This window comes from Lygodium microphyllum, chromosome 18 (assembly GCF_053477565.2).
Source record: "Lygodium microphyllum isolate KBCC chromosome 18, Lygodium_microphyllum_v1.1.10, whole genome shotgun sequence".
Lineage (NCBI taxonomy): Eukaryota > Viridiplantae > Streptophyta > Polypodiopsida > Schizaeales > Lygodiaceae > Lygodium > Lygodium microphyllum.
This window is the reverse complement of record NC_141152.1, coordinates 142,838,287-142,854,533: the sequence shown is the minus strand read 5'-3', so window position 1 is coordinate 142,854,533 and position 16,247 is coordinate 142,838,287.

Here is a 16,247-nt window from a genome sequence, read left to right as displayed (position 1 = left end):
AACAGAGACAGAGCCAGAGACAGAGACAGAAGAGGGTGGAGATGATATGAAAGAAGAAGGTTATGAAAGCGAGATGGAAGAGCCTATCCCACCCGAAGAGGTTATAAATGAAGAAGAAGTTCTAAAGGCATCAGAAGTAGACGAGCTCATGCTGTGGAACAAAATGGCGATGGTACCATTTGGTCTGGTAAATGGATCTTCTCATATGCAAAATCTTTATAAGAGATGGATTAAGAAGACCAAGCCGTCTTTCAGCAGTGGCTCTTGCCGTCCTAAACCATCCTTGCCAAAGAAAGATGATGATAATGCACCGTGCCAACAAGCACCAGTCTCACGAACCCAACAGGCATCAGAGGGTCCCTGTTATGTGACATTCCTAGACGTGTCATCAGAAGATGAGTCTTCAAGCCAAGAGGTAACTAATCTTGAAACCAAACCCGAAACGACTCTAATCCCATTTCAACATCTCAAGAGACAGCCTAAGTCTCTACCAAAAGAAGAAGTTGGTTCTAGTGGGACATCGGAAGAGGACACCACTCCCTTGAAGGAGTCGGATCTGTACCCAAAAGTAGTCCGTGGGACCTTTATCCGTGAAGTAGAAGGCGAAAGGCAGTTAACCTTTGTGGATGCAGATGGCACTGAACGCCATTTGAAGGTGGGTAGCAGCCTACCAAAAGAGGAATTGTCAACCTTGTACAACTTGTTGAAAGAGAATTTGGACGTGTTTGCGTGGTCCTAGAAAGACCTAAAGGGGATTGATCCCACAATATGTCAGCATCATATTGACTTGGAGCCTGATGCCAAGCCAGTACGGCAACGACAGAGGCGAATGAACCCGAATTATTCCACATTGGTGAAAGCAGAGCTGCTGAAGTTTCTGGAAGCCGAGTTCATCTATCCAGTGGCAAATAGTGAATGGGTTTCACCCATTGTGGTTGTACCCAAGAAGAATGGCAAGCTTCGTATATGTGTGGATTTTCGCAAGTTGAATTCCAAGACGAAGAAGGATCACTTTCCTATCCCTTTCACAGACCAGCTGTTAGACACAGTGGCAGGACATGAGCTTTATTCCCTTCTGGATGGATTCAGCAGATACAACCAAGTCCAAATTGCAGAAGAAGACCAATCCAAAACAACCTTCACCACAGAATGGGGGACCTGCGCTTACCGAGTGATGCCATTTGGGCTCTGCAATGCCCCTGCTACTTTCCAGTGAGTCATGATGGCTGCATTACAAAATCATCTGCACGACTTTATTGTGGTATATTTGGATGACTTCTGTGTCTATAGTTTGATCCGTGAACACTGGGGACATTTGGAACAATGCTTTGATCGATGCCGAGAGTATGGGATTTCCCTCAACCCCGAAAAATGCATCTTTGGGGTCTCTTCTGGAGTTCTGTTGGGCCACATTGTCTCTGCACAAGGGATATCAACAGACCCTGCAAAGATCGAAAAGATTGCAGCTTTGACAGCACCCACCAACCTCAAACAGTTGAGGGGATTCCTAGGCCATGTGGGTTACTACAGAAGGTTCATAGTCCATTTTGCAACAAAGGCAACCTCCTTGCACAAGCTTCTGAGGAAAGATGTAGAGTTTATTTGGACGGAAGAATGTGACACCGCCTTCAACACTCTGAAGCAGTGCTTGGTTGAGGCACCCATCTTGCAACCTCCTGACTGGACGAAGGAGTTCCATGTCCACACTAATGCATCTATTGAAGGCTTAGGTGCCGTTCTCTACCAGAAGGGCTCCTCGAAGCTGGATCAACCCATCTATTACGCAAGCCAAAAAGTCACTGATAGAGAACGGAACTACACAGTGACAGAGCTGGAGTGCTTGGCAATGGTGTTTGCCCTAGAAAAGTTCCGCCACTATCTGCTGTCTATCCACTTTAAATTTTATGTGGATCACAAGGCCCTGTCCTTCCTGATGAACAAAGCGGATGTGAAAGGATGAATGATGAGATGGCTCCTTCTATTCCATGAGTTCGACTTTGAGGTGATTACTAAGCCTGGTCGTTCCCATGTTCTGGCTGATCATCTGTCGCATATCCCACAGATTGCAGACGAGGAGCAGGATGATCCAGACCTCCCTGATGCTTCCTTATTCTTGGTAGAAACTGTAACTCCCTGGTATGTAGACATTGCCAATCTACTGGCAGCCCAACAGTACCCTCCTGGCATTTCTAGTCGGGAAAGGAAGAAGCTTATGTTAGAATCAGCCCCCTACACCCTGTTAGGCGGTGCACTGTACAAGAAAGGAAAAGATGAAGTGCTCAGAAGATGTGTTGCATGAGATGAGATTGGGATTGTTCTGAAGGCTTGCCATGACGAGCCATGTGAAGGTCACTTTGCAGGAGAAGCCACAGCCAGGAAGGCTCTGCTCGCAGGATACTGGTGGCCTACCATCCATAAGGATGCCTATGATTACTGTAAAAGATGTGATGCTTGTCAGAGAATGGGGAAACCCACGAAAACAAGTGCCATGCCACTGCAACCTATCCTTCCTTTGAAGCCGTTTGAGAAGTGGGGCATCGACTTCGTAGGCCCTATCGATCCTCCTACCAGATGGAAACAGAACCGATACATCCTCGTATGTACAGATTATGTCACAAAGTGGTGTGAAGCTAACGCCCTAAAGCGGGACGATGGTAACAGCGTGGCCCTATTCATGTATGAGAATATCATCACCATTTGGCAGTCCCTTAGAGCTGGTAAGTGACAGAGGCACTCATTTCATTAATAAAGTCATGGAAGAGTTGACAGAGCTGTATAAGATCCGCCATCGCAAGTCCACTCCTTATTATCCCAGAGCCAACGGCCAAGTCGAAGTCACGAATCGCATCCTCTGCTCGATTCTGACAAGAACAATTGCCGCACATCATCGTGATTGGGACGATCGACTTACAGAGGCCCTCTGGGCGTACAGAACCTCCCATAAAGTAGCAACAGGACAGACACCCTTTCAGCTGGTGTATGGTACAGAAGTTGTTTTTCCTATTGAACTGGAATTGCCCTCTTTGCGAGTGGCTATCAAAGAGCATTTGGGGGACGATGAGTCACTGCAACGCCGTCTCCTGCACCTGGAATGTTTGGACGAAACTCGTAGGATGGCTCTACAGTGCATGGAAGCCATGCAAGCTCGATGCAAGGCTTACGATGACAGCTTCATCAAGCACAAGGAGTTCAAAGAAGGTGATTTGGTCCTAGCCTATAATTCACAATTTGGCAAGTTTCCTGGCAAGCTTCAACAACGGTGGATGGGCCCATATAAGGTACTTGCTGTCAACCCTAATGGCTATGTCCAAGTGCAGATCGTTGATGCCTTTGATGATCCCTTCCTGATCAATGGATATCGCCTGAAGAAGTACTTCCCTCCTTGGGGATCTTGACAATCATAGTCACCTGATCCTTTTCCTCGTTGGCGTGGCACTGTCACTCTTATAATGCTACTTCTGATAGCCGTTCTTCAGCCACTCCTGATGAGGTGGACACAACCTTTTGTCCCCTCAGCCCCACCTTCCACCCTGGATCTCTTATCCTCTATTTTCCACCAACGACAGTGGCGAGGTGGGTTCTGATAAATGGTATTTCTACCATTCCCTTGCTTAATTCGAAGAAAAAACAAAAGGAAAAAAAAATATACATATCGATCATGGGAGAAAATGACTTAGGTCCCTGTCATGCCGACCTATTCTTTGAGAAAAGGTGGAAAGACCCTTGAGAGTAGGAGAAAAAGAAAAGAGAAAAAAAGAAAAGAAAAAAAAAGACAAATCTGTTATGAGAGAAAAGGAAGCAATTCCCTGTCATAGTAGGCCTCGCTCCACAAAAAGGTGGCAAACACCCTTGGGTGAGAAGCTAGCTGTGGAAAAGGTGGCAACACCCAACAGTCTAGAAAGTGGAATCATCAATTGAAATTTCCAGGATCCAGTTCCGAAGTTGCCTCCCTTGGTACGCTATGTCCTGTGTCTCTCTGTAGAGCATCTAACTGTTCTCTAGCAGACGGCATGTCCTATCCAACACAACATTCGATCTGATGGCTGCCTCCCTGGGTATGCCTCTTCAATAACTGACGACACGATCTTCATCCACAAACAATCGAGTGATGCGAGCTTTCATCCTAACCGGATGGGGAAGTGAGTATGGGTTGCCCTCTGTATCTATCAACATAGCGTGAGACAGAGGGTGGGGTGAGTGATCAGTCTTTTCCCTTTAAATCAAATGAGAGGTGAGAAGTGTGAATGAAGTGTTGCATGCACGGGATGGGCCTCTCAATGCACAAAGCACAATTTGTTTCTGTGCACTGCACTATAAGGCTCCCTAGCCTTCCTTCTCGCACCGTATGCCGGCAGAGGGCGGGATGCACAGTTGCACCATCAAATGCGCACAAGGCATACAACCTCTGCACAAGTGACTATGAGGATTACATCAATGGGTTTCAAGAAAGGGCTGCCCTCCTGTATCTATCAACAGAGCGTGAGATAGAGGGTGGGTTGAGTGTGACTGGAGTTTCTTCAATCAATTACCGAGAGGTGAGATTGAGGGACATTATGACACTTGGAGTTAGGTATGTTCCCGTTTCCCTATGCACCCATGGGATGGGTCTCTACCGTCATCACTGGACACGTCACCTTGTTCTGTACACTGCACTATAAGGCTCCCTTGCCTTCCTCCTTGCACCTATGCCAGATGGGTTGGACGCACCGATGCACCATCAATTGTGCACCCTGGCATACTCCCTCTGCACCATCCCCTTGTCGATTCCTAAATCGGGTACGAGATATGGGTTTCCATCATTCTTCCTTGAGTGATATTAGTCATGGGGCGAGTGATTGTTCTTTCATTCCATTTGAGTGACTGTGAGTTGAGTGCAACATCCCTCATCATCGACTCGATGCGATTCCTTCAACCAGCTACCTCCCTGGGTGCTGTCGCGTGGTCCCTGCCATGCCGGACGTGTACTGTAATGATGCCTTGGTACCTCCTGTAGCCGACCACGACAGTGGAAGTGCCATCGACAATCAACCTTGATTCTCGACAACATAGGCCAAGTTTTTCTAACCCTACACCTTCTGTTTCTCAGTGATGTTCATGTTTTAAATGTGGGGACGTTAGTGGTTGGTCTGTTGTGTGGTCCTAGGTCCCTGTTGCTCGGTTCACCCTATCCGTTAAGGTCTTAAGTGTGGGGACGCGTCCCTGCGCGTCTACATTGCATATCCTTTTGCATATGCCTCAACCTGCTACTGCATGTATGCCATGACTTGCTTTTACCCTAATGGGGTCCCTTCCCACCCACTCGTTTATGTTTCACCCACCCTCGGGGCTATTCTCTTGCTGTTTTCCTTCATTCCCTGATTTTGTTGTGTTTCTATGTGAACGCACCCTACGTTCATCGAAGTCACCATCCAACCTTATAGCCTTGTTTCTCCCTATGAATTGACCATTTTTCCTTTTTACCCACCCCTGTTTCGGTGCCCGGTTTTCAAGTTATTAATTTTTGAAGCATTTTGCGCCCATTAGCCGATTTTCCATGTGAATGCATCTTGCTTGCTTCAGAACTGTGATTTGCCATCATAGCCCTGACAACAACTTTTCCCTTGATATTTTTCCTTTTTTCTCCGTGTCATTTTGATGCACGATTTGTCCAATATTAATTTTACGGTTTTTTACGACTTTTTCGTGCGTCTTTTTGACATTTTTCCATGTGAACCTACCTTGTTTGCATCGGAATTCCAATTTGATTTGACAACCGTGTCCACCGTACCTTCCCCCACCTTTTTCCTTTTTCCTCCACCCACTTTTGCCTTCTGGATTTATTATTATTAATTTTTAAATGTGTTTTCGGGTGTTATTTTGGTGTTTTTTGCATGTGAGCCCCTCCTACTTCAACCGGAACTGCATTTTGACATGACAACCCTGTACCCCCTTCTTGCGGATATTTTTCCTTTTTACTGCCTGTCATTTCGGTGAGCGGTTCGTCCAATATTAAATTTTGATCCCATTTTTGGGTTTTTCTGGATTTTTCCCACGTGAACGCGTCTTATCTCAGTCGGAACTATGTTTTGACGTGATAGGATTGTCGGGCACATCTTTTTGCACATTTTTCCTTTTTCTTGACCCTCGTTTCGATGCACGGATCTTCCGCTATTAATTTTTAATTGCATTTTTTGATTCGTTTTTCGTGTTTTTTACACGTGAATGCCCTGTCTTTCCCACGGAACCCCCGTTGCAAATTTTCCCTGTCTTCCCCCTGCCGTCTTTCCCACTTTTTGTTTTTATGGCATTTCGTTTTGACGTTCGGATTGGAAGATATTAAATTTTATTTATTTTTATGTGTTTTCACGCGACTCGTCCCGCGCGTGAGCGCGTTCGTTTTCGATTTTACGTGTCTTACCACGCCCCGGTTGCGTCCGCGTGTCCCATACCGCCATCCCGGCACTCTTTTGATCCCATCACGGCAAATTTTTTTACCCCGCCCCGCGCATGGGCGCGGGATGGGGGTACGCCTTTCTCTCATGGGACCCCGCCCATTCTTTCCCCTTGGGCACCCCCCTATGGCCCCCCCCCCCCCCCCCATGTCCTTTTCTATCCCCCTCCTACCCCGACCCCTCCCCACCCCAACTGCTTCTCTCTCTCTCTCTTCCCGTTCCCTGCGTGGTTCCTCCCCTCCATCCCCATCTCCCTGCTCTCTCCTCCATCTCCTTCTCTCCCCTCCTCCTCCGTCCCCTCCTCCTCCATTCCCTCCTCCTCCATTTCCTCCTTCTCCTTCCCCTCCTCTTCTCCTCCCCTTCCCTCGTCTACCGCCTGCTCTTCTCCCTCTCCTACCCTCCTTCCCCTCCCGACAGCGCCCTGCGTCCCTGACGCCTACGCCACCGTGACGACGCCCTACCGCCCTCCTCAATGGCGCCCTCTGACGCCCGCCAGGTGCTCTCGGCTGCGCCATTGCCCCTCCTCCGACGTCCCGCCTCCCTCCTCGCCAAGCGCCCGTGGTGACCTGCGCCTCTGCCCGCCCTGCGCCTACCACGCCGCCCGTGTCTTGTGCCTCACGGCTCCTCCCCGCCGTGCCCGCCACGTGGAGCCCGCCTCTGGAGCGCCTACCCTGGCTGCGGACAACGACCCTCCTCCACGACGTTGCGCCGCCACGTGGCCTCGTGACGCTCCTGCGACGCCTGTGCCCTGCGCCCTGCTTCACGCCGTGAAGCCCGCCACCATCAGCCGTCGCGCCCTGCTGCCCCACCTTCGTGAGGTCGCCGTGCCGCCGCGTCCGCCAGCCCGCCACGGTCACCTGCCCTGCGCCGGCCTGCCTTGCCGTTGACCCCGCCACTGCCCGCCACGTGCCACCTGCACTCAAACACCCCATCTACACCCTCTCTAAGCCCCCTTTCCCCCCTGCAAACTAACCCCCCATTCCCACCCACCTAAGCCCCCCTTCCCCCCCTTCCCTCCCAAACACACATTCCAACCCATCACCCCTCTCTAAGCCCCCCTTCCCCCCCATTACCCCACAAACACATAGAAACCATTACCCTCCTACCTAAGCCCCCCTTCCCCCCCCATTCCCCACCAACCCTACCCCCACCCCCAACACACTCAAACCTACCCCCACCCCCACCCAAGCCCCCCATCACACACCTAACCACACCCCCCTACCTCAGCCCCCCTTCCCCCCAATCACACACACCCACCACCCAACCTTCCTGCAAGCCCCCAGTCCCACCCTCACACTACCAATCCCCTTACCCTATCTAAGCCCCCTTTCCCCCCCCCACAGTCACACCTATTCCCTACCCCCACCCAAGCACACTCAAACCTACCCAACCCCCTCCATAACCCCTGTTCCCCCGCAGATATCCCACCACACCCCTCCATAAGCCCCCCATCCCGCACACCCGCAGCTAACACATACAAACCCCCCTACCCCCTTGTCAGCCCCCCTGTCCTACCCTGCAGAACCGTCGAAACCCTCTACAAACCCCTGTTCTCCCCCCAGAAACCCGCAAAACCGCAGCATCCCTACTCAACTACCGTTCACACCCCGCAGCAACTCCACCACAGCAACCCCCTCCATAAACCCCTGTCCCACCTGCAGACATCCACATACACCCCGGTTTTCCCTCGAGACGCAGCCACACGCGCGAGTGTGTGATTGTTCGGTTGTTCGTGATTGCTCGTGTGCGGGTGCGGGAGATCGTTAGCTGGTTGCTACCACGCAGCCTATTTCTGGGTATTTTTCCAGATTTTTAATTCAAAAACCCTCAAACCTTTTTTAAAACAAAAAAATCATTGAAAAATTTAAAAAAAATCATTCAAAGACACTTTACAATTCATTAAAAAAAACAAAAAAATCTAGAAAAATTCCCACTATTTTTGCAACAAATTGCCATATTTTTCTAACCTACAAATTTCAGAAACAAAATTCAGACCATTTTCAAATTCACAATTCTTTTAAAATACCCAAAAAATAAAAATTTTCATTAAAAATGCTCAAAAATTCCAAATTAATTTCTAAAAAAATTCCTAAAAATTCTATTCACATTTTTACTTATTTTCGGCATATTTTCTAAGCTGTAAAAATATTTCATTAAACACCTCCATTCATTTAGAAAAAAAAAATCATTTTTCATTCAAAACACAACGTGAAAAATATCGAAACAAATACAGATATTTTTGGATTGAGGAGAGTGCATTCTTTGCATTTACATACACCACTACCAGGTATTTTCCCTTTTATTTCTTATTTTTTTTCCGCTACCTCGAAACTCACAGTTAATTATTAAAATGAACCCTAAACACCACCATGGCACGCGCACTCGCGCTAAACACACCATTTTTTAATAAAAATAAACCAGACGTTCACTTAGCACACGCTAAGTGTGCTAACGAGGCACTTTAATATTTTTAATTAAAATGAACCAGCCATCACAAAAGCATGCGCTGGTAAAAAAGCGCTCCACATCACCTTAATTTTTAATAAATGAACTTGCATTTAGAGACCCAGTCTGGGTATCGAAGTCCGGGATTCGGATTAAAGCACTGCTTTAACCTAATAATTGGTAATTAAAATTTTAAGAAGGAACCGTCGTTTTCTTGATAAGGTTTATCACTTAATAAAAATTCACCCATTTCTTAATAATTTATTAAAATGAACATTTCATTAAATTAATTCCCCCTCACTGCACTTTATTTTCCCTTTTTAATGAACTCATTTCGTGGGATAGGTACGCGAAGTCTTCGAAGTTGTCTCCATGGTCAAAACCGGTTTATCAAAAGTTGTGGTCTTGATATGTGTGGGTTGTTGTTATGTTTTGGTACAGTTTCTTTGTTACGGTTAAGGGTACGGTGTGTAGTTTTTTTTAAAAAATTGCCTGATACAGGGTTTTGGGTGTTTGTATGTTGCATAGCATGAAGCTTTCGGCCGCATATGTCTAGAGGTCACGTCGAATTTTTTCTAGGCTGTGGTTTGCTTGGGGATAGTTGGTCGAGTCACGTTTTACCATTTTTGATTGATATCTTATCCTTGGTTTTTGTCTGTTGCTTTGTAGGCATTCTCCTTGTTTGTCTATGTTTGTGGTGTGTGTGTAACCATCTGAATGGCGCCTTCTCACGTTCCTCCCCCTATCCAGTATGTCCCACTAGTCAGTAGGAATTACTCTTCCCTACTCACTTTTTAGCCTCTCACGAAGGCGGGACTCGTTGCTTTTGTGGCTGCCTCCTTTCCATTGCTTCCAGAGGATCCATTGATGTGTGATGAGTTTCTGGCCTCCTACAACAAGAAGTCGGGACTGGTCCAAGGTATTTCTATGACTTTGACACCTCAAGGCCTAGGGAAGGCTCTGTCTCTTCCCTCCAAAGGTGAACCCTTTGTTACCACTCGCCAGCTTTTCTCTAACGAAGAGATTTTGAACCTGTTACAAAAGTAGACAAGGGAAATGCTGGATGTTAAGAAGGTGATCAACTCTTCAGGAGTTTCCTTTTCCATGATCACTGATCTTGTGTGGAAGTTGGTCTGTCAGTTTCTCCAGGACAGGTTTATGCCTCCAAAAACGCCATCCCATTACTTGTCCAAAGAGCTTTTCATAGCTTCAAGGATGGTGTTAAAAGGAGTAGCTATTGATTGGAGCACTTACCTACTCACTAAGATGGATCAACATTTCGTCAAAGTCACTAGGGGCAATGTTACCAATGTCACCTATGGATCGTACTTGTATGCCTTCTTGACCTACTCAGGTTTACAAAAGAGTATGCCTCCACCTCCTCCATCTGATCCAGTATCTCCTCCTCCACCTTCAGATGAGTCAGAACCAATTGATATAGAGGATTTGGATTCTCTGCCTCCCCTGGTCATACAGCGCAAACGCTTGAAGCGGGTAGCGGATAAAGCTCCTTCAGTTCTTCGTTCAGTGCCCATTCCTGCTACCTCTGGCAGTGATCTCCCTAGTTATCTCACATGTAATAACCTGTTCAGAGCACATCAAGAAGGTTCGTTGGATATATCAGTCCCCTCACTGAACAGTCTAGTCTCGGGAGATGCCATTCCTTTCCTATGTAAAGACATTCAGAGTTCCATTGAATTGTCAGTGACAGCCTGTGTTCAACAGCTGTATGCTTCCTTTTATGAAGAACCGATGCAGTCTAAGGACCAGTTGCATAAGGCAACATCCGAGTTAGCCTCTGCTAAGGATACCCTAGCAGATTTGTTTAAGCAGATGGAGCAATAAACCCAACTGGTTGCAACCCAAAGAGATGAGATATCTTCTTTGAAGATTGAGTTAATAGAGGCTCAATCAAAGGTTACTAGCCTTTCAGAGGAGAAGGAGAGGATGTCCAGAGAAGCGCAGGAGTTCCAAACTCTTTTAGATGTCAAACTTTCAGCCTTACAGATTGCTAATGACACAGTGGAATCACAAGCTTCCCAAATCAAGCAGTTGCAAGATCAACTGGCAAAGTCACGGTCCGTTCCTCCAAGCCCTCATGTTCCCTTGATCCCTTCTCTCTCATAGCAGGACTTGGCGGCTCTTCAGAGACAGGCTACCTTGTGTCCTCTCTTCCAAGATAAAGTGGAAAGATTGCAATCTAGAATGGATTTGCTATGGTCTACATTTGAGCAGTTTCAGGAATATGTTCCACCGGACCATTCTTTCTTTGTCCACTATCAATTACAGAAGTTGGTCTTCTACATAAAGCTTTCCACGATGGATCTTCCTATTCCAGAGGATGGTTGGAGTGGGGCTTGGTCTCCTGAGTTGCTGACAGAGATGGTAAGGATGGTGTTTGAAGATTCTGTCACAACAGATACCATGTTGATGTCATATATGTATCTACGAGGCGACTTGTTGATTCCAGATGAAGTGGATATGGCCTGGTATGTGGGAGACGTGGTTTTACAAGCTGTTTTGTATGTCAACCATTTGGAGATGCGAATAGATGACATGTTTCAGAGTTACTCCTCCAAAGTGGCTACTTGCCCTGATAATTCCTGGCATACCATGATTGATTCTGTGGTCCTGAATCAAAGACAGAACACAGCCCCTACCTATGCCCAGAGCACTAATCAACTGAGGGTGGATCTCTTAGCTTATCTTTCCAAACATAATCCATTTGATTCTACCTTTTTTTATGCTTATCATAGAAGATCTCTCTTAGGACCTTCTATTCCTACCCTCCTCTATTACCAACAAATGGCTCACTGTTATGATATATATCTTTCCCTCTGTCAAACCAATTCCACATCTATCTTACCCCTTCTTTTCCAACCTCTATCTTTTCCTCAAATTCCCATCTTTACATACTGCTCTTTTATTGAGGATTGAGTATTTTTCCCTTCTCCACCTTATCCTTCCCCATCCATTCATGTACATTCTACCTTTCCTATTTATCAGTTAACACCCTTTTTAAGTGATTCCCTATAATTTTTAGCCACTCCTTCTTTAAATTATTCTTCCTTTTATGATTTTGCCTACCCTCTCTTCATCCACTTTTCCTTATTCCACTTCCATCTCCTGCCACTTCTATATCTCAACCACCTCAGTTGGTTAGTGACTATAACGGGTTTGATCATCAGATTTCCAGAAGAAGGGGATGGAGCTCGAATGATTCCCTTACAGGACCTCATATAAACTGGCCAGTAATTCCAGGAGAATGGACAGCTGCCAGTCAAGCATACCAGAACTATATTCATTTTGCTCAGCAGTATTCACAGTCTGCCGATCCTTTAGTGAGATTAACTGCTCATTTTGCTTGGTATCTGGCGTACATGCATAGGCATTCTCATAATGATTCAAAGCGTATTCCAAAGTTGTGCATGAATGTCAATGTGAGCATTGATTCCCAGCAGTTGGATATATTGTATTTTCATACCCTTTGTTTGCCTAGCAGATACCTTGTCCTGTTGGAAAGGATGTGCTGTCTTCAGTTTTTTCAGAATCCTCCCAAAACATTTGTAGATGAATCTTTATCTATGGATTGTTTCCAAAATCACCAATCTTTCAAGAGGGATCATCTTCATTGATACCTTTTCCAATGTATGGTGGATGATTTTTAATGAAAATGTCTCTTTTTGGAGGAGTCATTCAGATGGTTGTGTTGTGTGTAGTGTTTGTGTTGTGAGTTACTTTATGTAATAAGATCGTGGTAATTGCCTATTGGATTGGATTTCATGCAAGCTACATTTTTTAAGAATTGTGGTGATGGGGTCGTGGTTGGATAGTTAAAGATGCTGATGAAGAAGAAAAAGAAACCTCTTATATCCTTTACAAGTTTGTTGTGATTTCCAGTTTGATAAGAAGTGTTACTGTATAAAGGGTTTTCTTTTCGTTGTATTTTTATATCAGATACAGGTTATAAGTTGGGGTCGTGGTTGGATGGATTGTTTTTGATATTGAAGATCAAAGTTGAGCTTTTAAATGAACTTATATTCCCTTTTTCCTGGGTCGTGAGGACGCTTCCTTATTAAGTGTGGGGATATGTTGAGTGTTGAAATGACTTGTTTTTTTGGCTGATTTTTGTTGTTTTTGAGAGCTGAATGGTTGATTTTATGAGATAATTGATTGGTTTGGAAGTGGTTTGAGAGTGTTTTGGATAGGTTGGAATGGTTTTATTGAGTTCATGATGTTTATTAGTGGAGATGTGAAGTTCTGATATGTTCTGATTGGTTCTGTATACCTTCTGTATAGCTTCTGTTTTGTTCTGATTGTCTTCTGAAAGGAGGGATTGATTGATGATTGATGAAGATTGAGATATTTTGAAAGCTTATTGAATAGTTTTTGAGAGTTTGGAATGATTTGAGTATGAGTTATGAGGTTTTGATGACCTTTTGTAACCTTCTGTAGATCTTCTGTAGAGCTTCTATCTCTGTACTGTAGCTGTTCTGTAACTGTACTGTGACTGTTCTGTATGCTTCTGTATGTGTTCTGATGGATGAGAGTGTAGCTTGGGAAAGTTTTCTAACCTTGGAAAGAGGTGAATACAAGTGCAAAAGAGCTAAAAGAAGTGAAAGAAGTAGCTGTTGAATACTCAAGTAAAGACTGGAGTGAAGTGACAGTAGTGAGCTGTGAAAAGACACTGTAGTGGCTCTGGTGACTCTTCATATCAGACATACCTCTTGGGAGGGGTATCCACGACCTAAGAAGGATTATTGAGTGTGATTATGAGAGATTGTAGTGAGGATATGATGTACTATTGATGGAGAGAGAGAGAGAGAGAGTCAGAGATAGCCAATTCTACTAAAACAGAGTGATTGTATATGAGAGATTGAGAGAGAAGACTATGAAGATATTGAAGATGAATACTATGTGATGTATTTCCATTCAAAGATGGTGTATTCCTTTGCTTTATTTGTTCTATTGATGGATTTTGTGAAGATATTGAAGAATATGATTGATTCTATCAAATCCGTGGGAGATCTACATGATGCTGCATGAAGATTTGTTGTGCCTGGTGTTCTTTTCTTCATTGTGATCATATAAAACCTAATAAAAAAGCTTGTTGATGTTACAAGATATATTTTCTTGCAAAATAATTCCCTTTTCCTTGGTGTTCCTCTTGGGGATCCATCCTTTGTCTATGCAGGATGGGAAAAAGAAATACCAGTCGGATGTATTTCATGTCCCGAATATCACCAAGAACCTAGTTTCTGTTGGTCAAATGGTTGAGCAGGGCTTGCAGGTCAGATTTAATTCTCATGGATGCTTTGTTGAGGATATGAAAAATAAAGGTCGCTTGATAGCAAAAGGAAAGAAGAAGGGCAGAATGTTTACGTTGGATCCAGACATGCTTGAATTGAGTGCAGCAATGTTTGCACATGGGACCGGTGTAGTTGCAAATATTGATATCTGGCATAAACGCATTGGTCATGTTAATGTACAGCGACTTAAATCAATGCAAGCCCAAAATATTGTTGCAAGATTGCCTAAATTCAAGGTTGCAGAAATGCATAAGGTATGTGAAGCCTGTCAATTTGGAAAACAGGCAAGGAAACCATTTCCTAGGTATGTTCAAGAGAGTAAGAAGCCATTGGAATTAATCCACTCTGATGTGTGGACTACTAAATCTGCATCTCTTGGAGGCTGTCATTATTTTGTCACTTTTATTGATGACTATAGTAGAAAAGTTTGGGTGTATTTTATGAAAAAGAAAAGTGAAGTTTTTGGGTATTTCAAAACTCTTAAAGCTATGGTTGAAAAAGAAACAGGCCTGCAAATAAAATGCCTAAGGTCAGATGGAGGGGGAGAGTACCTCTCAAATGAGTTTGCAAGGTTCTTGCAGGAGCATGGCATAAAGCAGCAATATTCATGTAGTCATACCCCACAATAAAATGGAATTGTAGAAAGAAAAAACAGGCATATTGGAGAGGTATCTTATGCCATGCTCAATGAAAAAGACCTGCCAGATTTTTACTGGGCTGAGGCAGTTGCTACAGCAGTCTACATAATGAATAGGACTTCCACTGCAGCAATACATGGCATGACTCCAGAGGAGAGGTATATTGGTAGGAAACCAGATATTTCTCATTTGAAAATTTTTGGTTGCATTGCCTATGTTCATGTGCCAGATGAGTTGAGATCCAAGTTGGATCCAAAAGCTGAGAAGTGCATCTTTATTGGTTACTCTCTGTAGCAAAAAGGGTATAGATGCTATAACCCTTCTACTCGTAAGTTTACAGTGAGCAGAGATGTTGTTTTTGATGAGATGAGTAGTTGGTATAAACCAGTAAATGTGATTGATAATTTAGATGCACAAAATGGTAATGCTGCACAGAATTCACAACACCAGTCACAAGATATTAGTGGACCTAGAGCGTCCTCTAGCAGTGGTTCACATTCTTCGCCATGGACAGGCATATTGAGATCAGGAGAATCTTCTCAAAGCAATGCAGATAGTGGTATGCAAGTATCACGAAAAGGAAAAGAGAAGGTAGATCAGCCCATGCTTGATGTGAATGCAGGTCACTCTTATGTGGATGGTGAATTCAGTGGCTTAGAACAGCCAGAGCATTGACGATGAGTTGGGTATTTCTTCTATTGTTACACCTGGAGTAAGGAAGACCAGGGATGTTTTGAGAGCACCTGGGAGTGAACCTACTTTGCGCAAGTCTACCAGAGCTAGGTATCCTGTGGATAGGCTGAAATATGATGGATTTACAGCCATTCACTATGCATATATGGTCAAAGTGATATAGGAACCAGAACCGACTTCTTTTGAGCAAGCCATGAAAAAAGAAAAATGGGAGAAAGCCATGGATGAAGAAATGGATGCCTTGGAAGCAAATGCTACATGGGAATTGGTACCTTTGCCTAAAGGTAAGAATGCAATTGGTTGTAAGTGGGTTTATAAGGTGAAACACAATGCAGATGGTTCTGTGAACAGATACAAGACAAGATTAGTAGTCAAGGGGTATGCACAAACATATGGCATTGATTATGAAGAAACATTCAGTCCGGTTGCAAGGATGGCAACCGTAAGAGGAGTCATTGCTATGGTTGCATCAAAGGAATGGTCTTTACATCAAATGGATGTAAAGAATGCCTTCTTGCATGGTGATTTGCAAGAAGAGGTATATATGGAGCAGCCACTAGGTTATGTGCATGCTGTTCATCTTGAGTTTGTTTGCAGGTTGAAGAAAGCCTTGTATGGCTTGAAGCAAGCACCTAGAGCATGGTCTGACAAGATAGGACAGTATCTTGTCACTATTGGCTTTCAGATTTCCAAGGCAGATTTCTCACTTTATGTGAGAAAAACAGAGAAAG